The following is a 24,180-nucleotide window of genomic DNA, read 5'->3' as shown; positions in this document are numbered from 1 at the left end:
TTCCGGAAGCTGCCCCAAGCCAGTCTTTATTAGTCAAATTAACCAAAAACCTTGTTCAACTGTACAAACAGAAGCACATACCTTTCCGTTCAGTAACTATGCAGACTTTTTTCTTTCTGTTTTGTTTTGAGACAGGATCTCATCTAGCCCGGGATAGCCCTGAGCGCCTCATTTTCCTACCACCATTTCCTGAGTGCTGGGATTATAGACAGACGAATGAAAAGACAAATTAGCCAGAATCAGACAATATCACACATTTTCTCTCATGTGGATTCTAGATTTTATACACATGCATACATAGATGGATGTTATTTTGCTGATAAATCTTTATATTATGCTGCATATGTATGTGTGTGTTCATGTATATAATATATATACTACACATTGTATTTACATTAACTGCTGCACTATGTGGCTCAGGTGTGTGTGTGTGTGTGTGTGTGTGTGTGTATACACATGCACATGCATGCACACATGGGTGTGATGTCTAGGTTGCAACTGGAATGGTGTGCTATCCATAGGGGGTAAAATCCAATACAGGACTGAAAGTTCATTACCAGAGAGTTCTATTCTAGTTTGGTAAAGCAGCTACCACTAAACATTAGTGCTAGTGGACGGACTCTGGATACCAAGGCTCACAGTGTCAGCAGCCAGGATTTAGCAGGAGTGCAGCACACGTCTGCTGTGTGCAGGCCCCGACGTGGCTCCCCAATGTAAAAGGTACTTGACAGATTTCATTATCCAATTTTTAATACTTTGTGTTGCATTTTATACATTCATATGCTACATATGTGGTGGTCTGAGAACACATAGCGGGAGGCTGCTCTCTGTGTCGTGGGATGAAACTCAGGTTGCTGGCTGCGCCTGCAGCAGGTGTCTCCCCTGTGGAGCCATCTTGCTTGCCTTCATTTGTTAGTATTTTAAAAATCTGATGTTCAGTGAGGCGGTGGTGGCACACGCCTTTAATCCCAGCACTCAGGAGGCAGAGGCAGGCGGATCTCTGTGAGTTCGAGGCCAGCCTGGTCTACAGAGCAAATTCCAAGACAGGCTCCAAAGCTACACAGAGAAACCCTGTCTCGGGGGAAAAAAAGAAAAAAGAAAGAAAAAAATCTTATTTTCCTTAGATGTATATGTGTGTCTTGTCTGCATGTATGTGTATGTGTTCAGTGTGTGCTGGTGCCTGGAGAAGAGGGTGCCAGATCCTCTGGAACTCAAATTAATGGCAGTTGTAAACTGCCTTGTAGGCGCTACGAACTGAACGTGAAACCTATACTCTAAACCACTGAGCTATTTCTCCAACCTTGATTTTCAGTACTTTAGGAAAGGCTTCTTAACTATCAACTGCGTTAAACTTAGGCTAATTAGCACTATTTACTGGGACTGTGTCTGCAGACATATGATGCTCACTTGGCAGCATAATGCTTACTCTTTGCTCCCTTGGGGCTGGCCTCTGAGCTCACCCATTAACTCCGCACTGTTGAACTTGCTTGTTAACCCTGCCTTGTTTGGGAAAATTTCAGCCGTTAGCTTCCACTTAAAGTAACGTTCTTTGGTATTAATGATTAACTCTTTTCACTGACGAGCCCGAATCAAGAAATCTTTATTAAAATCTTAATTAGAAGCAGGTGTGGGAGAACATGCTTTAGAAGGGGGAGGAATTTTTGAGGCTAGCCTGGGCAACCACAACTGATAATAATATCTTATTTAATCAGATTCATTCCCAGTATGATAGGATATTCCACATCAGGTCTCCCACAAAGCTTCCGCCACCCCACCCCCACCCCCCATCTTGTTCCATTCAGATACCTAAGTAGTAATAAATGGAACTCAGTGGGTGATTTTTTTTCATAGTTTATTTCCCGACTTCTGTGGCTTATTCTGTGTGATTGCCTGAAGAATACAGATAGAAGGCAAATTGTGTTTTAAATCGAGAGGAATTTATCACTTAACGTCATCCATTCTTTAGAATAGGGCAGAAGAAGTTCAAGATCTAGGGAGATGGTTTAGTTTAGTTCTATCAAAGGGCAAAGTCTGGGCTGGAAACCAGATAATAGAGTTCTAATGTGCTACCATGCAAATAGGCTTGTTTCTGTACTTCTGAGTATAATAAACAAACCCATTTGAATCTGTTGTCCGTATACGCTGATAGCAAGCTAAATAATTCCACCATTAGAAAAATCTTTGGGGGCTCTCAATGTCTCCTATCACACCAAGACCCTACCTGGAGCATCTAATTGTTAGCTGACTTGATTGCCCTATCCTGCTTCTTTTCTCTCCATGAGAGATGAGGTTTTCATTGCCCTCTTTAGCTGTCCTTGCGTGATCATTAGCATACCTTTCCTTTTAGAGTGGAATTTTACACATTCGCTAATCTGTGAACATGGCTTGGAGTCCAGGAAAACTGTCAAGTCATGAAGCAGTACTGAATGAGAAAACTGAAACCCAAAGCGTTTAGATGACCTAGCCTGACTTGGTCATGGTTTGCCCCTGTCAACTGAGATCAGGATGCTGGTGTGTATCTTCTGATCCTTCAGTGACACTGTTAGTTCTTAAATATCTTTAGCCACAAAAGGCCTATGTCAGATGAGATTTCAGATACCTCTTCTGAAACGGAAATGACAGACTTACCTACAAGTTCTTGCAGGATGGGAACTGAAGGCATACCAATCTGGTCTCCCTAAGACAGTTTTGTCCCATTAACTTCTTAACACCCGGCACAAGATCCCTGTCTGGCTTATCCCTCCTGCCTTCCTTCACCTCCCTAGCACGGCGAACTCAACATTGTCTAGTTCTGCTTTTGTGGAACACGTCTGCTTTGTCATTGGAAAACGGAAGTGGAGAAGTTAGGGGAGGTAAATTGCCCCAGCCTGGGGACTCCTGTCATCAGGGGAATGCCACAAACCTGTTCCTCACTGAGTCGGGGACAAGTGGCCCTGCAATCCACTCACTGATTCTTCCAGCACAGCAAGGACAAGGTACCTCTTTTCCTTATCTTTACTGTGGAACTCAGCCTGGTTTGCATGTATGCATTTGTAGGTACTTTTGTCAGAATTGTAGCAATAGGAACTCTATGCAAAACTCAGGGAGTAAGAAAATACATACCAGGCCAGGAAGCTGGCTCAGTATGTAAAGTGTGTGTCACCAAGCCTGACGACCTGAGTTGGATCCATGGCAGCACAAGTTGTTCTCAGACACCCACACGTGTACTGTAGTGCATGAACACCCAAACATTCATACACACAGATGCACATAAATGTAATTGAAAAATTAAAAAACAATACATATTTCAGGTTTGTGGTAAAGATCAAACCAATAATTGCATTTGGAAGAGTCTTTGAAAGGTAGTAAGCACCACGAATATGTTAGTGGTGATTAGGAAGTTGTGTTATATAAATCGTTAATAAGTTACGAAGTTGAAAATTAGAAATAAATATATTCCAATATAGCCAGGTAATCTGAGCACTTGGAGGTAGAGGCAAGGAGATCCGGAGCTCAAGGTCACCCTCCAGCTATGTAGCAAGTTCAAGGCCAGGGCTCCCTGAGCCCTGGTCTCAAAAAGACTCAAGACACCCCAAGACCAAATTCTCAGCACAAAGGAGACTGATTTGCCCCAGAGGGACAGAGGGCAGGGATAAGGGACAAAGACGGAGCTAGAGGGAGAAGGAGAAAGGAACAGGGCAAGGGGGAAGGGATATTTGCCCTGGAAAGACAAAGGCCTGTCTCTGGATAGAGAGGAGGCAGATGTGGCCCAGAGGCAAATGGCAGTTTATAAAGGAAGAGGGGAACCCCATGTTAGGATGAGGTGTTTAATTTTGATTGGGCAGGTTAATTAGGGTAGTCAAAAAGGGGCTTTTGATTGCTAGATTTCAATACTTTGATAGCTGGACCTTGGTGGTCAGCCTTAGGGGAAGTGGCCGAATAAGGGACTAGAGCTTGGTGGCTAGCTTCAGGAATGTAATGTAACGGTTTAGTATGGCAGAGGGGATGGGGAAGGGCAAGGCCTGCCAGAGCCATCTTGCCGTGCTTGGGCTGGCTAGAGCCCTTCGCACACATATTCCAGCCTAGTTTGGTTAAACTAAAAGTAGTTTAAGCTTGGTGCCGTGACTTATACCTATAGGTTCAACTACTTGGGAGACTGAGGTAGGAGAATTGCTTGAGGCCAGGAATGTGAGCTCATCTTGGCAATCTAGTGAGATTTCCCAATTAAAAAAAAAAGAAAAGGTTTGGTGTAGAGAATAGAACATATGATTTAGAAATTTCAGGAGCTAGTGGGTTAGAACACATGCTGTGCAACCGTAAGGACCTGAGCAAATGCAGCACCAGGTAACAAGCTGGGCCTTGTCTTGTGAACAGCTCTAACCCCAGCACTGTAGGAGACAGAGGTGAGGTTTGCAGAGGCATGCTGGCTGCTAGCCTAGCAGAAAAATGTGCATTCCAGGTTTGGGGAGAGATCCTGCCTCAAAGAAATAAGATAGAGTGCTAAAAAAGGAGACAACTCTTTCCTCAGGCTTCTATTAATCCACACACAGGTATATGCAACACACACACACACACACACACACACACACACACACACACACACACACAAAAGCGTGTGCACACTTAAAAGATCCATTATTTTAAAAAACAAAATATTTATAAAAAGTAATAAATTCCAGGTGGTTTTGCATGACCACAATGGTGATAAAAATCATCTACTGTACAAGTAGCATGGTTTTACAACCTAAATTAGACTTGTTGGCATAGGGAATTCTTTTTCTTCCACCTAGTGAGTAATGCCTGCACTTGTTGTAAAGAAGGGAGCCTTCAGAGTGTTCCACCAGCATTTCCTCTAAAGCTTTCGCACAGTCAGTCTGCAAATACAGGTTCAGACTGTGTGTCAGGGAGAGACACACAGAGACAGCCCATGTGGGAGGCCACCTCCTGGAAAGTTCGGGTGGCCTTGAATGCAGTTTGGTTTGCTTTATTTTTTTGTTTTGTTTTGCAAGGTGATGCCTCTTTCAGATCAACACTTTTTTTTTTTTTTTTTTAGGATATTTTATGAATTCCCTGCAGTTAGGAATGGCGTACATGAAACAAATGAATTTGTGTTTAGGTTTGGGTCTCGTCTTTAGGATACCTCTTTGTATATATGAAAATGTTCCAAAAATTTCAAAAGAACAATAGAAATTTGAAATACTTCTGGCCATTTCCTAAGCCTTTCAGATAACGTGTACTTAAACCATGTCACAAATAATCTTTGAACCTTCTTTCCACCCATGGAACACCTTGGATTTTGTTTGTTTGTTGTGGTATCTTTGAGACAGGGCTTCCTGTGTAGCCCAGGCTGCCCTCCAGCTCACCATCTTCCTACCTCATCCTCATGAGTGCCGGGATTATACATATATACACCCCATCACACCCTGCTGGGACTTTTCTAACACAGCCGTGGGGCAGTTACACATACCCATATGAGCAGGAGTCATGCTGAGGAATGGTAACCCCATCACTAAAACCTGAACACCGCGCCCAAGAGGGGAGGCCAGTTTCTAACAGGAAGAAAGCTGTAAACCAGTGCTTGTTTTCAAGCTGGAACACTAAGGGGGGGTGGACCTTCTCGAAGCCCGCCGAGATACCTGTGCTGTGTTTTGGGGTCTCAGAACATTCCTCATGGGGTGTGATGGAGGTGTTCTTGGAGGTTGTGGCCTGTATCTGCCGAGACCTGAGGGAGGGCAGGCCGTGTGTAAGTAAGAAGGCCTGGGAAGAGGGGACCGTGCTGGCGAGGTGAACAAAATTACCAAGGAAACAGGGCAGGGAGAATAGAATTTAGGGAAAAGGAAGAATTAAATCTTAAAATCAAAGACTGGAAAGGAAGGTGGAGGTCAGATCATGAAGAGCCTCATGCATAGTTCTAGGAAATGATGGAAGTCGGAAAAAACACCATCCTCCAAAGAAGCAAGTTTGAGGAAAATGATTACCTGGCTGGGGCTTATTATTAAGGACATGATGTCCACTCTGGTGAGATTAACATAGATAAAAGCTTCCAACTGGTGTAAGAGATTGCTTTAAAAGAAACGAGGGTAGAGACTAAGTGAAGACTTCCCATTAATTTTCATAGCTAATAGAGCTCAACATCTTAAGCTCCGTTTTCTGTATGTTTACATTTTTTTAATTTTTTCCTGTAGTCAAAATAAGCAATGAACTCTTGGGCCATAGGAAGCCATTAGAGGGATTTAGAGAGGGCCAGAAAGCAGGAGATGGGCCGTGAGCTCCAGAGCAAGCTGCCTTTGACGTCTTGTTCAAGGGCATCTGTGTTTTCTGTCACCATGAACTGTTCTCTGTTGTCTGTCCCCTATCAATACTTTGACTGTACAAAGAACCCATGGTGCCAGTGCCCGGTGCTCAAGGACCATAGCAGCTTGTTCCAAGTGTCCTTTCAGTATGTGTTCTGTGTGCACCTCTGGCCCTCTGGGAGCGGGAACTGTTTCTGAACTCAACCCAGCTTGAGAGAGAAGCAGTGCCTGGATAGTGGGGAGATGAAAATGCCAAGGTTCAGAGGGAGCGTCGGGGAGCAAGGGAGAGGCGTGAAGCTGAGGCTGTAGCCACGGTTTTACTGACTCTGAGTAGTTAGGTAGATGGTGGTAAAATTTACTGTGAAATGAAACAAGGAAGATACATTTCTGTTGGGCAGAAATGGCAGTGTGATTTGGGGCAGAAGTTGTAGGCATTTGCCTTTTCCATTCTCAGCGCTCTGAGCTCTTGGATGGACTTCACATTTCTCAGCCCTCTAAGCATGATATCCAAGGTTAGAGAGAATGCTTTTTAGCCATGCTATGCATCCTCAAACCTGCTGTATGCCTACACCTGTGTCCGGTGCTTAGTCAGTGCTCACTAAATACAAATTGAACCGATTTCATCAGTTTAGGTAGTGATTTAAAACATGCTTGTAGATGGATGTTTCTTTCCCATGCACCAATTCCCAAATAACCAACACAGAGACTTAATATGATTTATAAATGCTCAGCCAATAGCTCAGGCTTGTTACTAGCTAACTCTTACATTTAAATTAACCTATATTTCTTATCTATGCTTTGCTATGTGACTTGCTACCTTTTCTCAGTATGGCATGCCCATCTTGCTTCTCTCTGTGTCTGCTGGGGACTTTTCAGATTCCACCCTTCTTCCCCCCTCACCCCGGCATTCTCAGTTTGGCTTTCCTGCCTAAACTTACTCTGTTCAGCTGTTGGCCAGTCAGCTTCTTTCTTAAACCAATCACAGTGACATATTCACACAGTGTAAAGGAATATTTCACACATGCTGTTTATTTCTTCAGTGCAAAAAGATTCAAAAGTAGATGCTCCATATTGTGTCACTTTAGTCCCTTTTGCCGTTGCTAAGATGCCCTGAAATATACATACACACAATCTGAATGTCCTCCCTTTGTCTGGAGCATAAGCTTGGGCAATGGACTTCCAGTATCTGGAGCAAGCTTTCTTATAGGACTATCATTGGATCACCAGCCCCCAAATGTTGACATGGAGACTTACTATTAATTATGAAAGCTTGGCTTCAGCTTAGGCTTGTTCCTAACTAGCTCTTATTACTTAAATTAACCTGCTTTTATTAATCCATGTTTTACCATGTGGCTTTTTATCTTTCTTTCATTCTGTATGTACAATTTCCTTTGTGTCTCATTGGTGTCTCCTGAATGCTTAGATTCCTTCTCCTCCTCCTCTCTGTCCCTGGAAATCCTGCCTATCCTCTCCTGCCTAGCTATTGGCCATTCAACTTGTTATTAAACCAATCACAGCAACACATCTTCACACCGTGTACAAATATCCCACAGGTATCTGATAAGGTGCTTGTTACAAATGTTTCTTAAACATTTCATGTGTTTTAAGAGATGTTTTCAGAACAAATGCATAAAAACCAAAAACTCATTTTTCTGGGCTCTTAGTTCCACAGAGAGGAATGAGGCAGAGTTTCTTTGAAACATCTTAAAGTGGTTATTTATAGTCAAGCACTTTTATTTATGTAGCATCATCAATGAAAATTAGATTTCATGGAAATAAGATTAAATATGAAATTACATCTTTTAGCTTCCTGATGTTAATTGAGCATTAGTTCTGTATTATCTCTTGGCCCCCTCTAAGCATTATGTCCAGGTGAGAGATACGCTTTTAGCCATCCTGTGCATTCTCAAACTTGCTGTGTGCCCACAACAGTGCAGTGCTGAGCACTTGTTGTCTTTTATATTGTATGATTTTTCTAGTAACCATATACTTATTTATACATAACATAATCATTTCTGCTTATACATACATCACTTTGTAAGATAATAGTCCTGTCTTTGTGCTTTTGTTTTTATCAGGACTCACTGTGTAGCACAGGTTGACCTCACGGAGGAGCCCCCTAATTGGTTATCCAATACACAGTGGTCAGCCCTGGAATCATATATGTGCAATAATAAACGAACTAAAAAATCTATTAAAAGGGAGAATATTAAAATATCCACAATCATTTCCATAGTAAAAAAAATCATTTGGTAAGGTTGTCTAATCTGTGGTTGTAGGAGAAACATTTTTTATGCTTGTATGAGTACCTTTAAGATAAAGTCCTAGAATGATCTGAAATCAAATATGGCTTTGAATTATGGAAAAATATTTTTAAACAACATAAATATTAAACCATAATTGTCTTAGTTAAGGTTCCTATTGCTGTGATGAAACACCATGACCAAAAGCAACTTGAAGAGGAATAGGCTTATTTGGCTTACATTTCCACATTACTGTTTAGCACTCAAGTAAGTCAGGACAGGAACCTGGAGGCAGGAGCTGATGCAGAGGCCATAGAGGGGTGCTGCTTACTAGCTTGTTCCCCATGGTTTGCTTAGTCTGCTTTCTTAGAGAACCCAGGACCACCAGCCTAGGGATGGCATCACCCACAATGGGCTGGGCCCTCCCTTATCAATCACTAAGAAAATAACTTACAGGCTTGCCTGCAGCCTGACCTTATGGAGGCATTTTCTTAATTGAGGTTCCCTCCTCTCTGATGACTCTAGCTTGTGTCAAGTTGACATAAGACTATCCAGTACAATAATATATACAAAAAGCAAAATTCACCAAATAGAGAAAGGCTTTTTAAAATACTTAATATTGAACAGAGTGGGATGGTACATGCTTTTAATAATCCCAGTGAGTTTGAAGCCAGCCAGTCTATTACATAGCAAGTTTCAGGCCAAGTAGGTCTGCATAGTGAAAGCTTGTCTTAAAAACAAACAAAAATTTCATAAAATTGGGCCTGACCACCTTGAGTGAGCCTGAGTGAGTTCCATCCCTGGAATATACATGGTATGAAGGACAGAAGCCATTCCTGAAAATTATCCTTTGCTCTCCACAAGCACACGTCATACATGCATCTACATCATAATAAATAAACACATGTAAAATGCTTATTTATAATCTTATGGAAAACTCACATGCAGTATCTCAAAAATTACATACACACACAAGGGCTGGCAAGTTCTGGTTTTGGCGTATCTGTCTGCTCCATCACACTGGGTTCTGCCCAGTTCTGTGCTGTCTGGCTCATACATCCTGACATCGAATCAGCACTTTTCCCAGATTTTCTCAAGCAGCAGGGGAACTGTAGACTTTCCTCTAATGTTACATTCTGAATGTACTTTTGGTTCCCATTGAAACTGTGAGAAGACATAAGGTAAATAAATGAAGATTCAGTCGGATGATCCCGTATAAGCAGCAGCAGCAACTGTACATTACTCAGAATACATTTCAATATAATAGGCTTATAAATGAAAAAATGTTTATTATATATAATATGTGTATTTTTGAATTTCATGTGTTTTGATCATATTCATGTTCCTTCCCCCAACTCTTCCCAGATCCACCCTCCCTTCCATTCCCACTCAACATTGTGTACACCTCCGCCGCCCCACCCCCCACCCCTGGTGTCAAGACGAATCTGTGCTGCCCTTGGATGTGTAGCCTTACACTAGAGTGTGCTCAGCATTCTAGGCCTAACACTCTTAGAGAAAACTCACCCTTCCTCTCTCAGCAGCTAAGACTTGGCAGTAGCTACAAGGCTGGGGGTGGAATTCTCCTGTCTGTGCTGGGATTTGATCTGACTTGGGCTTGAACTGGCCGTGTGCACAGTCACAGCTGCTGTTGAGTGCCTATGTGCTGCCGCCCTGCTGTGTCCAGAGGCAGGGCTTCCTGTAGTCTCCCACCACCTCTGGCTCTTCCATACTCTTTATGCCCACCTTCCTTTCCCAGCCCGCCCCCCCCTTCCCAGTGATCCCCAAGCCTTGGGAGGAAAGGGTGCAAATGAAACTAATTTTTCAAGATAGACTAGTCAAAACTGTTGGAACAAAAACATCTTATACTATCACTTGAACAACTGTTCTTAAACTTTTAGAAATTTTATCTTCTTTTTGTACATTTTTACATATTTAAAATGTACAGAGTGCCTTTTAAAAGCAGAAACATTTTATATTTCTTGACTTTTTCTGTATACATGCAATGTAAATTCTTTACATTATTGAAATTTCCTCATGATTAGCATCTTTGAATACTTTTGTATTTAGATATACTTTTTAAAAAATGAGAATATGGTCCTGTTTTAAAGCAAAATGCATCTCATGGATACTTCTCTCCATAGCTGTAAACATGAGTTCCTTTGCATATTTCACTGAATTTCTCTTGTGATTCTTGTTTCTGGAATTTGCTGTGAGATAAATTCTCAGCAGTGGAGTTGCTATTTCGAGAGATACAAGCATTTTCAGTGTTTGTTAAATGAATGAGAGAGATATTTTTAAAGGAGTTGTACCAGTTTCTGTTGCTACCAAAATTCACTGGTGTCTTTTCCTGTTAAACATTCTTTAGTGATTATTTGGTTTAGTTGAGGTTTTTGTTGCTGTTGAGTTGGCTGGCTGGCTGGCTGGTTAATTGGTTGCTAGTTAGCTGGCTGGCTGGTTGGTTAGTTGGTTGGCTGGTTAGCTGGCTGGTTGGAGGGTTGGTTAGTTGATTGACTAGTTGGTTGGATGGCTGAGTGGGTGAGTGAGTGAGTGGTTGGTTCTGAGACAGATTCTCCCTGTATAGCTGGCCTGGGATTCTCCATATTCTTCCTTCTGTATCCAGACTCCCAAGATTAAAGGCACAAACCACCATGCCTGGTTCAAGGTGGTTTATATGCTCCTTTTGAATTACGGCTTAATTGCACTGATGTATGGCTATCACCTTATCCTCCTACCTTCTACCACACTTTTTCAGTGGCAGTTAGGGGTGGACTTCTAAGCCCCAGAAGACAATGAAAAGCCACTTTAATAGGCAAAGATAAATGGGGGTTGGGAGCCCCTAAGTGAAAACCTCCATCAAGCAAATGTTCACAGTTGTATTTTATATGCTATTTATAGGGAGGTCTGTGTTGATGTCTAAAGATGTTTATTTACATATATAATAACATCCCTGCTCATTAAAGCACCTAGCATTTCCCATGTACATCTGTGGTTCTGTTTCCTTTTGCTACAGCAGAAAGACCTCAGTTTAGATAGTCTCTAGACTGTCTATTGCTATGATAGATGGTCTCTAAATGTTCTGCTTCATGTGGCTGTTTGACATCTCCCCACGAACCCTAGTATGGCTTGATTTCCCATTCACCTTCCATAGCAGCCTAAGCTGTAAGGTGTATGCAGTATCTCTGTCTTGTTTGGGCCCCCAGAGCTGTTTCATCACACAGCCCCAATGCTTGTCTGTACTTTTCCGTATTAGCAAACTCCTAAGCTTCCATTGCCCAACCGTTTATTCTCATTCTGTTCCCTGGTTTCCTTCACAAATTCATTTCCTTTTTTTTTTTTTTTATGTCTAATTACCCCATAAAGGGACCTCTTGAGTATATTAGAACTGAATGTCTCGTATTTCTAAAGGAAATACCAAATAAGGGCCATGTTTTCTGTTCTAGGTTTAGAAAAGATGTAGTTCGTTATTCTGTTTGTGTGTGTGCCTGAACATGTATATGTGCTCCACATGTGTGCATGAGCCCTTGGAATTCAGAAGAGGCATCAGATTCCCTTGGAACTGGAGTTACAGAGGGTTGTGAGTTGCCGAGTGGGTGCTGAGAACTGAAACCCAGTCCTCTCTCTGCAAGATCAATAAGTGCCCTTAACTGCCAAGCTGTCTCTTCAGCCCCTAAAGGCTCTGTTTCGGTGAACATCTTCCCCTAAGGGACATATGTGTGTTGGCAGTGATCCGGAATACTGTACTTAACCACTAAAACAACATTTAGATTCTGAGTTTTCTTCATTTAGCAAAGAAAAATCAGTAGGAAAGTGTTTTGTGACTACATTTCAAATACCAATGTAACTAACACTTGTATTCGTTAAAATGGTTTAAATAGCATTCTGCTAGACTTGAGATTTAATCCTTGACTAAAATTTATTTCTAATGTTATTTTCTGTTCTTTTCCTTTTATGTGCTATTCCTTTAGGGACCCAAATTTGAGGAACACAGATAAATTAGTCATTATTAGGTCACTCAAAGAAACCAATGTCTGAACCTAGATTGGTCAAGGTAGTGTTTCTGAGAGAGAACTATTTATTGTGGTGGGATAATTGAAATTCTAGGGGAAACTAGGGCTTAGAGAAGCTGGTCCTTTTTAGAACCCAGACCATTGCAAAGGCAGAGCTCACCTAACCAGCCATGCAAACGCGTCTTTAGATAATCCACAGTCCTGAATCTTGTAGAGGACATTGAAACTAGCACCGACTGTGTGAGTGGTCTGCGTTTGTTACTGTTTCATTTGGGGAAGATGTTTTTAGTTGACACACATGAAAAAGGAAGCTCTCCCATCCTTCCTGAGTCCCCAGTGGTCTCTTTTGTTTCCAAAGTATTCTTTCCTTTGTCATGAAAACCAGTCCTTACTGTTGTGTGACCTTTCCTGGGGAAACATAAGCAGACATCCATTTTCACTCCAGATTTACACCCATGTTTACTCCAGACCAGGCACCAATGACAGCCTGAGGAAACCTTTCCCTCCAAGTCGTGGGGAACCAATGGGTTTCTTGGTTCCTTATGGCAGCATGGCTGACTCAAAGGCAGCCATGTCACCACAGAGCCCACCCTAGTGTGGTGATACATCAAGAAAGCTGCATCTCTGGGCTCCACCATCTTCTTTCCCAAGCATCAGTTGCTGTTTGTATCACCTTGAGGAAGGCCTCATGAATCTTTTAACTTAATGAGGTAACCAAGCCTTATAATTTATATTAGCTTCCTAAGTCTGAGTTTCCTTTTTTCCCTGTTAGGAGGGAATGTTTCAATGTATAGAAAGTAGCTAGAGGCCTCTTCGCTGAGGAGCCCAGGTGGGCAGAGGCATAGACCTTACCATGTGCAGAGCTGTTGAGCCTATGTATTTCTTACTGGATGTGGCCCATATCCTCTCCTAATAAGGCCCAGACAACATCACAAATAAATCACAAAGTGATAGGACTAACCTGATGCTGAGAGCAGATTCTGGGACCTTCCATCACCATAACATTCCAGTGTTTAGTTAATCCTTGCCACTATGGAGGACATCCCTATAGCTATAAAGCTGTATGTTAAACTAGCCCTTGAACCCATTTTGTTGGCCATAGTGTTAAGCACAAATATGGCCACCGGTAGCCCATTGCATTTTCGATGAGCATCCATCCATATGTCTAATTCTGGACTTTAGGCCCCCACGAAGAAGGGTGTGTCCATGTAGCTTCTCTGCGGCAGTGTGATGGGTGATCAGTTCCCTGTGGCTGAGCATGTGCCTGCTGCTGGCTCAGACATCCTAATGATGGGCCTGGTTCAGTGTGCTTGCTCCTCAGATCTCAGCCTTCACCCCCAGGAGTGTACGATTGTCAAACTCCTTTCTGTAGATTCTTGCTTAAAGGTAATTTTTGCCTCCATTGTAAAAGAGGCACAGTAGTAGTACAAAACAACTTCAGGAAGTTATTTTAACACTCACTTCACTAGCATTCCTACACTCTCCTGCGTAGCCATTTTGTACACTACCATTTTGCAGCAGTTTGACAAATACACACTGTTTGATCACCGTGTGGTGGAGAGAGAAATCAGTAATAGGCTTCTAAAGTGCTCTGAAGGGCATAAGATAAAGGGGTTGTATTAGAGAATTATAAAGTTAGTTGAAAGGCACTGATCCTTTTGCCTCTCTCTCTCTCTCTCTCTCTCTCTCTCTCTCTCTCTCTCTCTCTCTCTCTCTCTCTCATTTTTTTCTGCTAATTTTCTTGCAATAAAATGGTATTTCTGATGGTAACAGTTTGTGTTGTTGCCCGGGAAATGCTCCTCTGGTTGTGACCCTGACTCCCCTCGACTGTCACACAGAAAGAGCAGTTTGCATCGTAGCATGTTTAAGCATCTGCTTCGCTTTCTCAATAGGACCAGCCACTTTCTTAGGAAAAAACATTAGCCCTAATATTTGATTTAAATAAGATTTTAAAACATACTTTACATGTTCCTCCCACTTTAACAGATAGATTTTCATAGCTTCTTCTTACAGAGTATTAAATATTAAAGCCTGAAGGAGTCAGTTCCTAGGTATGTAAATTCTGGTGTATAAGAGAACTTGGATCATATGAGCAGATAACTATCACTGTTGTTCAGTTAGACTGTCGGAACTAACCTTTCTGGGATGGCCCCACCCCTACCCCAGTATTTCTAACTAATGTGCTGAATACTAGTTAGACCATTGCATGTGAAGCAAGACACGCTAGCCAAAGGGGATGAATCTATTGAACAAATATCTGCACCATATAGTATTTTATACGTTGACAAAATTACACTTTAAATTACTGGAACACCACAGCAGTCTCATGCACAATTATAACTCAGGTTATTGAAAATACAAACACCTTTTTTTAATAGAAAGGCTGCTTCCTTGGGCTAAAGCAGGAAAGTACTTTAGCCTAAAGACACACCGTCAACCCTGTTTATCGCCTGCCTCGGTGGGTGTGTAGTTCTTCTCTTGCTGTAGAGGCAGAGAAGGTAGACAGTAGGCAATTAGGCAGTTCTTCATACTACTGCTAAAAACATCTTGATGTTGGATGAAAATACCATCTGCAGTCTTCCCATCTCACCCTCCAAAATTCTACTGATGTGGGAGAATGGGAAAAAGTGTTTGAGCCAAACAGAAGCCAGGATTTCCCACCATTTTCAAAAAGTTCCTTGAATGTGTTATATTCCTCCTTTAAGAACCTCTGATTTAGACTGAATGGAAACTTAAAGGAGTGTTTGGACTATTCTATTCCATCTATCCATCACTCACTTCTTTATTCACCTTACTGATGCTCCCTGCTGTACCAGGGCTTGTTAAATTGTCCTTCTCTGTGTCTTCCCTTCCCTTCAAGATTCTTCTCCTAGGGCTGAAGAGCTTGGTTCTCTTCTCACAACTTCCTCTAACTCCAGCTCCAGGAGATTTGGCCACATACCCACATGTTGTTTTTCCATCAGCTTTGCGGCTGACCTGAATCTACTGATATTTTAACTACCATCAGCCCTCAGTCAAGCAGCAGCATGGTGGGATTTTTGGTCCCGTAGGCACTGGACTCTGCCGCTGCCACCAAATGTAGTTGTTAACTAAGGCTCTATTGTTCTATTTACCAATAAAGACTTGGGAGTCAGATGTTGGGGTGGAAACCTGCTAGCTCAGAGAGGCTGAGAAGCATCCAGATGACCTTCCTTTTTGGCCAGAGACCCAGCAAGAGAGCATCTCTCCAGCCTCCCAAACCAAAAAAGACCACGAAACTCCAAGTCCTTTCCTACTTCTTCCTGTGAGTCTCTCTGTCTTCCTGGCTTCTCTATACTGTCTATGGCTAGTGCTTGTCAACTAGTTGCTGGCGCCTCCCCCTGATTCAAGGTCGATTTTATTAACACAGTTTTGGAGTTTCACAGTGCAATCAAATAACCTACAACACACACACACACACAAACTCTCTCTCTCTCTCTCTCTCTCTCTCTTTCTCTCTCTCTCTCTCTCACTCTCACTCACTAATTTCTTCTCTTGCTACAGTGTCACCCTCACAATTCCAAGCACAGTTAGTCTCTTTACAACGCAGACTGGAACCAGAGCCAGTAGGCAGAATTCTCGAGTCGCCAGGAGCAATATAAAGCCAAGAAATAGTCTACAAAAAGACATCGAACTTGAAACTATCCCATGGAATGCTCTGCAAATGAGCATTTCCTAAGTGCAATGCTCCGCAAGTGAGCATTGCAAGTGTTGTTTCCTAAGCAGAGAACAGTTGCTGCCAGTCTCCTTCACAGCACCCTGAACTGTAGATGATCCCGTCCTATAAAACACTCCTCATAACTATGATTTATTGTTTTCAAATCTGCACAGCAAATATTTGCTCTGGGTAAGTACTCATTTCAGCCACTAAAGTGACCAGTTTTCAGTGGGAACAGCCTTTACTTGTCCCTAATCTTACTGGTGGTGCTTGGGGCATGCCTCGGTGGTAGAGTGCGCTGCTGGTGTAGAAAGGTTCCCCCAGGGTCTTTGATTACCACAGAAATTTTTAAAAAGCTCAGTTACACAGAGTGACTTTTGGTCAATTCTGTTGGGAAGCTCATCTTTCCCGAATCACTTTATATTGTTTAGTTACACTTTTTTGGGGGTGAGGGAGCACAGACTACATAATTTTAGTTAAAAGGTTTGTTTATCATTGGCTAGTTTTTTGCTTTGGTCTGTGGAAAACTTAGAAATGTGTGACAGTTCCGAATCACTGCTAACAAAATTCCCAGCTGCACGGTCCAGCACTGTAAAAGGATGCAGCAACCTAGAAGGTAGAGTGTGGAATATTCCTGATTTTCTAGTTATTTAGAAAACGTTTAGTGGGGGGAGGGGGAGGTGTTAGATCAGGGTTTTTTTGGTTTGTTTGGTTGGTTTTTTGGGGTTTTTTTTTTTTTTTTTTTTTTTTTTTGGTTTTTTTGAGACAGGGTTTCTCTGTGTAGCTTTGCGCCTTTCCTGGAACTCACTTGGTAGCCCAGGCTGGCCTCGAACTCACAGAGATCCGCCTGGCTCTGCCTCCCGAGTGCTGGGATTAAAGGCGTGCACCACCACCGCCCGGCCCAGTTTTTTTTTTTTTAAGATTTATTTATTTATTATGTATACAGCATGTATGTCTGCATGCCAGAAGAGGGTACCAGATCTCATTACAGATGGTTGTGAGCCACCATGTGGTTGCTGGGAATTGAACTCAGGACCTCTGGAAGAGCAGTCAGTGCTCTTAACCTCTGAGCCATCTCTCCAGCCCATTAGATCAGTTTTTAACAGGTGAGTTGTGTTGTAGCTTAATACCACAAGATTCATTTAAGTATAAGTTAAATGATTTTTAGCAAATTAACAAATTGTTAGTCTGGTGGGCTAGATCAGTTTTTGACAGGTGAATTTTGTTGTTGCTCAATACCATAGAATCCATTGTTTTAAAGTATAAGTTAAAAGATTTTTAGCAAATGAACAAATTGTGCGAACATCATCAATATCTAGTTTTAGAACATGTCAACTGACCGGAGAGAAGCACCAGCCTGCTTGCAACCTTTCTCCAGGCTTGCCTGTGGCCCCAGACAAACAGATTACCTCCTGTCCCCGCTGAGTGCCTTTCTCTTTCTCTCGTACAACTAGATCCAGAAATGAAACAGCCCATTTACCTTAAGATGTACGTACTAAAAAGTAAAAACTTTAATCTCAAGTTAATATGGACAGCTAGAATTGATTGAAGTTGGCTTTTCAGTTTTTTTTTATATTAAAAACTTTTTGCAAGTCACCAAGATACTTTATGAACCTACTTCCCTAATTGGAACTCTGTTCTATTGAAAAGATGTGGGACCTTGTGGCTGTCCAAAATTTATGATCCAAGCTGGAAGTGGTGGTACAGGCCTGTAATTCCAGCACTCAGGGGTCTAAGCCAAGAAGACCACTACTTCAAGGCCAGCTTGGACTACATATGGAGTTCCGGGCTAGTGTGGGAAATATGGGGAGACTGTGTTTCAAAACACACACAAAAAAACTAAAATAATCTTAGATCTGGCAGGGATATTCACCAGGTTATTTTTGTTGGTAAAGCATTGATAAAATATCAAACTTTTATTTTGAGATAGTGTCTCACGCATCCCAGGCTGGCTTTGAACTTGCTGTGTAGTTGGGGGTGACCTTGAACTCCCAATTCTCCTGTCTCCATCTCCCAAATTCTGGGATTATAGGTGTGTGTCACTAAATCCAGGCTGTGAAGTGCTGGAGAACCCAACCCATGGCATCATGCATGCAAGACAAGCACTCTAGTAACTGAGCTACACACAGACCACACAGCCTTAAAATCACAAAATTTAGTGGTCGCTTCTGAAGTGGAATACACCCTCACAAGGCACCCTTGCATCTGTGAGCACTGAAGAAATTGTTATGTTTGAAGAAGGAAGAGTTTCCAAGGAAAGTGAAGTTCAAGGTCAAGATGTCCTAGTCTTTAAGAAAAGCTTCAAGGCAGACGATCTGTCTAGCTGAATCCTGTTAACATAGAGTAATAGACCCACGTTACGAATTTAACATGATGATTTATTAGTGATTCTAACTTTAATATGATGAATGTAGATGATAGACAAGTTGTTAGCAAGCTCCTTTTGTTCTGTCAAGATGAAGGACAATTTATATACTAAAATTTACCTACTTTGGTATATCGTGTGTATGTGTGTGTGTGTGTGTGTGTGTACACCAGACTGCCTAGGAGTGTATGTGTGTGTTTTGTTTGCTTTGTTTTGTTTTTCTGATGCTGAAGTTGATCCCAGGGTCTCCCACATTCTGGCAAGAGTTCTAGTTTTACGCCTCAGTTCCATGCCCAGCCCTCTAAGTGTATATTGCTATTTGCTATATAAAGGACTTCCTTATGTATTTATGTCTCTTTCTATTTAAAAGAAACTGATAATTTTCTCTTGGTCTTTGCATTGACTGTATTGTTCACCTATTAAAATGTCATATCCTGGAGTCAGCAGTGTGTCATTTAAAAACAGAAACCTCTTGAGGTCAGAGTCCTGATTTAAATGTAAGCTTTGCTGTTTCCTATCTGACCTTGGGCAGCTTGCTTTACCTTGGTGTTTCTTATCTGACCTTGGACAACTAACTAGCTGTGTCTTTTTTTTTTAATTGAGCTGACAATATTTTCTAGGGTTGTTATGAGTGGTCAGATCAGGCACTAATGAAGTACCTGATGGGTAAGTGACATTTACTGCAAACCATTGCGTTTTGTTGCTATTTTATTCTACTTGCTTTTTTCATGGCTTTATGGTGCCTGATAGGTTTTCAGGTTTGACAAACCGTTGGGGTCTGTTAACAAACTCATCAGGTATTTCTTTCAGCTCCCTAACAGTCTGTCTTACAACCTAATGTTAAGCTGCAGCTTTTCCTGAATCATAAAAGCTCAGTGTGCAGGCCAGGCAGCAGTGGCACATGCCTTTAATCCCAGCACTCAGAGGCTGGCGGATCTCTGAGTTCAAGGCTAGCCTGGTCTACAGAGCAAGACCCAGGATAGGCACCAAAACTACACAGAAAAACCCTGTCTCGAAAAACCAAAAAACAAAACAAAACAAAACAAACCCAACAACAACGAAAACCACCTCAGTGTGCACATCTCCTTGGTTTCTAATCCCAATTTGTACAAGTAGGATAATATTTGCTTTGATTAGGGTTTAGCTTCTATCTTGAATAGATTAAATTCTTCTAAACATTAAAACTCGCACATAAATTTAGGTAAGTTCTTTTATTTTTTAAGCTGTATTTACACACTTATTGTATCTTATCATAGTCCAGGAGTCACATGCATAGCAGGGCAGACTTGAAGGTCTAATAAAGCTTTTCTGAGCCTTGGACTTTATACCCCATCACCTCTGTAAAGGTGTTTATCTAGCTTCCCATCAGCCCTGCAAAGGGAGGCGTCTTGGGAGTGAGTGGCCCTTCAAACTCCTACCTTAGTTTGTAACCTTTTGACTCCGGATCCTATGACCCTTTTTCCATTTTGTTTACTATAACCTCTGCTAGGCATTGTTGATGCTCTACGTTGTTGATGCTGTCCAGGTTGAATTGCCCTTAGCTGTATACTGTATTGTTTAGTAGTTATGTATCTCTTTCGTAGCCTTACAGTTATTAAACACGTGTGATATCCTTTATCCTAAGTGCCTGGAGTCAGGAAGGTTTCTGATGGGGGTAAGGGGTGGAGAGACAGATGGTTCAGCCCTTAAGAATGCTTGCTGCACTTGAGGACGACTGATACTGAGTCACTCACAACTGCTTGTAACTCCAGCTGCAGGGGATCTGATGCCCTCTTCTGGCCTCTACAGGCACCCACACACACGTGGCATACACATACACAGTAATCAAAACAAATCAAAAAAATGTTTTGGATTTGGGAACTTCTTTTATTTTGGAATATTAGCATATACATGATGATATTTCTCAGGGATAGAATCCCAGCCTAACTAAAATTTATTTACCCTTCATATATACCTTATATATGCTACTGGGGGTAATTTCATACAGTATTTTAAACATGAACCAAATTTGCGTGTATTGAACCATGAGAGTTATGGAATCCTGTGAATGCTGAAAAAAATTTAGATTTTTCAGCATTTCAGATTAGGAACAGGCAGCCCATCTACATCACCACACAGAATTTCTTAACAGTGAGAGATCCACAGTTCTCTGAATCAGTGCCCTATATTGGACATTGAGGGTTTTTTTTTTTTTTTTTTTTTACAAATTTTTCTTAGAAGTGGGAATTGAAAACATGCTTAAATACTTTGTATGCTTCTTATTTCACTGGGGAGTACACCCACAAAATGGGAATCCGGGTGAAAGCGCCATCATGATGACAACTGCGTCATGTGGTGTGATGGCACAGATCCATTGCCACTTCCATTTTTTAATTCCTGTGTTAAAGCCCTTGTCAGATTACAGGAGAAGTTCTACTGGGCTTGTTAGAATTCAGTGACAAATTATATATGAGTATGATAGTGTCAAACCCTTGGTGACGTATGGTCTCACCCTTCTTCCTAGGAGGGTGTGTATCTTGGTGTTTTCGTTTCTCCCCATCAATGTTGTTGTTGTTGTTGTTTCATAGTTTTCTTCACACAAATCCCAACTAGTTTCCTTTAATTAATTATTAGAATTTGAGGACAGTTTTGTCCTTTGTTACGGGGAGTACATTAATCCAGTAGCTTGTGGTCGGGTAGGAAGCATAGATTAGGTTCTGTCATACAGATGCAGGTGTGTTTAATTTGTAAGTAGACCGTCCAATGGTATGCATGAGAAAGCTGTTTTATTTGACTGATCACTCTCATCTTGGAGTGCTGGCTAGTTTTATGTCAACTTGACACAAGCTAAAGTCATCTGAGAGGAGGGAACCTCAATTGAGAAAATGCCTCCAAAAGATCAGGCTGTAGCCAAGCCTGTAGGTCATTTTTTAAATTAGTGATTGATGTGCAGGTCCAGCCTATGGTGGGCAATGCCATCCCTGGGCTGGTGGTCCTGGGTTCTGTAAGAAAGCAGGCTGAGCAAGCCATGGGAAGCAAGCCAGTAAGCAGCAATCTTCCATGGCCTCTGCATCAGCTCCTGCCTCCAGGCTCCTGTCCTGCTTGAGTTCCTTCTGTCTTGACTCCCTTCAATAATGAACAGTGCAATGGACATGTAAGCTAAAGAAACCCTTACCTCTCCAGCTTGCTTTTTGGTCATGGTATTTTATATCACAGCGATAGAAACTGTAATGAAGACAGTTGGTTTACTGAGTAGAAGACTGTTCAGGAGTAAAGATGAGAGACATAAAATGTAGGAACACAATACATGATCTCCTGTAATTCAACAAAGGATTCTAAACTTAAGAGTGCAAAGAGATGCACGCAGCAGTGGGAATGTTTCACACAAGACATCAGCGCACATAATAACACAACTAAATGTGATATAGACACCCATGGAGCAAAGCAATGCTTTTCCTGTTCCTAGCCCTGGATACTTGATCTGCAAAATAGAAACTAAAATTTATCAAATGCCCCTTTTACTTCACTCAAGATAATTACTTTTTAAAAAAAAAGGTTGATATATTCTTGTTTGTGTGTATATGTGTGGAAGTGTGTGTCTGTATATGCACCATATGTGTGCAGATGCCCAGACAAGAGTTCTGGATCTCCTGGAACTGGAGTTACAGGAGGTTTTGAGTCACCCATTGTGGATGCTGGGAAACAAACCCAGGTCCTCTGCAAGAGCCGCTGATGTTCTCAACTGCAGAGCTGGATCTCCAGACTAATAATCACTTCTTAAAAGTGCGCTTCTGGCATATTTTCCTATAATCACTTCCTAAAATTATAAAAAGTACTTAAATTTCTGTAATATGTCTCACTTTGTAGTTAAAAAAACTAAAAGAATCATACCCGTGTACCAAAACCAAATCTCAGTATTTTGCATTTGCTTTTCACAAGGAAGACTTAGGCTGTCTTGATGTTCTCTAGGCTAGCACGTGGCAGGTACGTGGATAGCTTGGCTCTGGTTTATGCTCTGGTGTGGTAACCCACACAGGTGAACTAATGGAATTGCCACCCAAAGAGGCACCGCTGTGGCTTTTGTCATTTTCTAGGCAGTGAGAGGAAGGGATAATTATAAGGATGAATATGGCATAGTCATCATCTTCACACCATTGAGGCTGGTGGTTGGATGACACAGATGAATGTATTTAACCTTAATGAAATTCCAAGGAAAATGTCAGTTCTGCTAATGACAATCCGTGGGTACTGCACTCACAGAGTGGCTCCTCTGGTTCCTCCCAAGGGCTCACACTCGGCATGATCGTTATTTCAGTCAAGTTCATAGTAGTCCCCTGAGGTAGGTGCCGGAGTTCTTTCTCTTGGGGGAGAAGAGTGATTGGATTTTCTTCTCCACATTCTATGTTCTAGAACTAGATGACTACCTTACAAAGGCCGCCTGTATGTCCACTGATGAAGCTTCTTGTATGCATGAACACCAGGCTAGGATGTAGAATGTTGAATGTTAGTCAACTAGGCTGGAGTGGGTAGACACCAGCCGCCGCTGCTTGAGGGCCTGGATATCTTCCTTGGAAGGAGGTGTCCATGGTGGAGAGAGCTGCTGTTGGAGTCATCTCGCTGAGGCTCCTCTTTGAGAGAGACATTTATGCTTCCCTCAGCATTTCCACAGGCACTGCAGAGGACACTGGTCAGGCTGGAGGAACACGGGCCTGCTCACCCTCTCTAGTGCCTCAGTAGCCGGGTTGATTTTTCACAGGGACAAGAGAAGGTGAGCTGTTGGAAGTGGATGACCCCTCATGGCTACTCATCCTCCAGTGATCCTTTTTCTACCAGGTCAACTTACCTGATGGCTTTTCTTTCTCAAGAGTGGGCTGTGTCTGCAAGTAGATGCCACTCACCAGAGGAGAGGGATACATAACAAATAAATCTAACGTTTTATCTTGTGGCCAGCTCATCTTGGGGCTTTCTTTCACAATATGAATATTGCCTTGCCTTGCCCAGCTATGTTCTTGCTCCAGCTCTTCAACTAAACTAGGTGCTATTGGCTGTGTGTGTGTGTGTGTGTGTGTGTGTGTGTGTGTGTGTGTGCACGCACGCACTCTACATGGGTGTAGGCCAAAGGTCAACATCAGATGTCTTCCTTAGACATTCTGTACCTTATTTTTTGAGATAGGGCTGTCAATCTGCATCTTCCTAATAATTCAGCTAGACTGGCTGGCCAGCAAGCCCCAGGGATTCACCCATCTCCAACCACCATACCCACTCCCACCTGCACACTGGGAGTTCCTGACATGCTCCACCTTGCCTGGTTTTTTAAGTGGGTTCCTGGGATCCAAACTCAAGTCCTTGTGCTTGCACAGCATGCATTTTACCAGCTGAACCACCTCCCTAGTTCCTATGCTGTGTTGTCTTAAACAAACAAACAACAACCCTTTCATCTGCCCCTGCGTTCCTCAGTGTTGAGATAGTAAGTGTACAATAAACTCTTGTAGTTGATCTCTTCGCCACCTCGGTATCGAGGAAATACCTGGATGTATTAACTGTACCACGTAACGTTTTCCTCTTTTTACATGCATTGAAGGCCTAGCTGTCACTACACTGAATCTATATTTACCCTGAGAAGGAGGCCTTTAAAATT

At 42.1% G+C, this 24,180-nt stretch overlaps 1 protein-coding gene and 1 long non-coding RNA gene across 5 annotated transcripts in view; one reads left to right on the top strand and one right to left on the bottom strand.

Moving 5' to 3' along the window:
* Sgms2 (sphingomyelin synthase 2) overlaps positions 1-24,180 on the top strand; it is an 80,319-nt gene that overhangs the window by 37,252 nt on the left and 18,887 nt on the right. The window contains exon 1 of one of the 4 annotated variants that reach the window (XM_059266255.1): positions 2,850-2,975. The exons of 2 other annotated variants lie outside the window; for them this stretch is intronic. The gene's annotated coding sequence lies outside the window, so the exon portion shown is untranslated. Of the gene's footprint in view, positions 1-2,849; positions 2,976-22,954; positions 23,311-24,180 lie in introns of those variants that run through there. One more of the 4 variants, XM_059266249.1, reaches the window with a different exon arrangement.
* LOC131913563 (uncharacterized) lies at positions 9,126-23,605 on the bottom strand. Its single transcript, XR_009379916.1, has 3 exons — positions 22,801-23,605; positions 12,683-12,930; positions 9,126-9,679 (listed from the first exon to the last, which is right to left on the bottom strand). It is a non-coding gene; the product is annotated as an uncharacterized LOC131913563 (long non-coding RNA).

Source organism: Peromyscus eremicus, chromosome 6 (genome assembly GCF_949786415.1).
Source record: "Peromyscus eremicus chromosome 6, PerEre_H2_v1, whole genome shotgun sequence".
Lineage (NCBI taxonomy): Eukaryota > Metazoa > Chordata > Mammalia > Rodentia > Cricetidae > Peromyscus > Peromyscus eremicus.
This window is presented reverse-complemented; position numbering and strand designations above follow the sequence as displayed.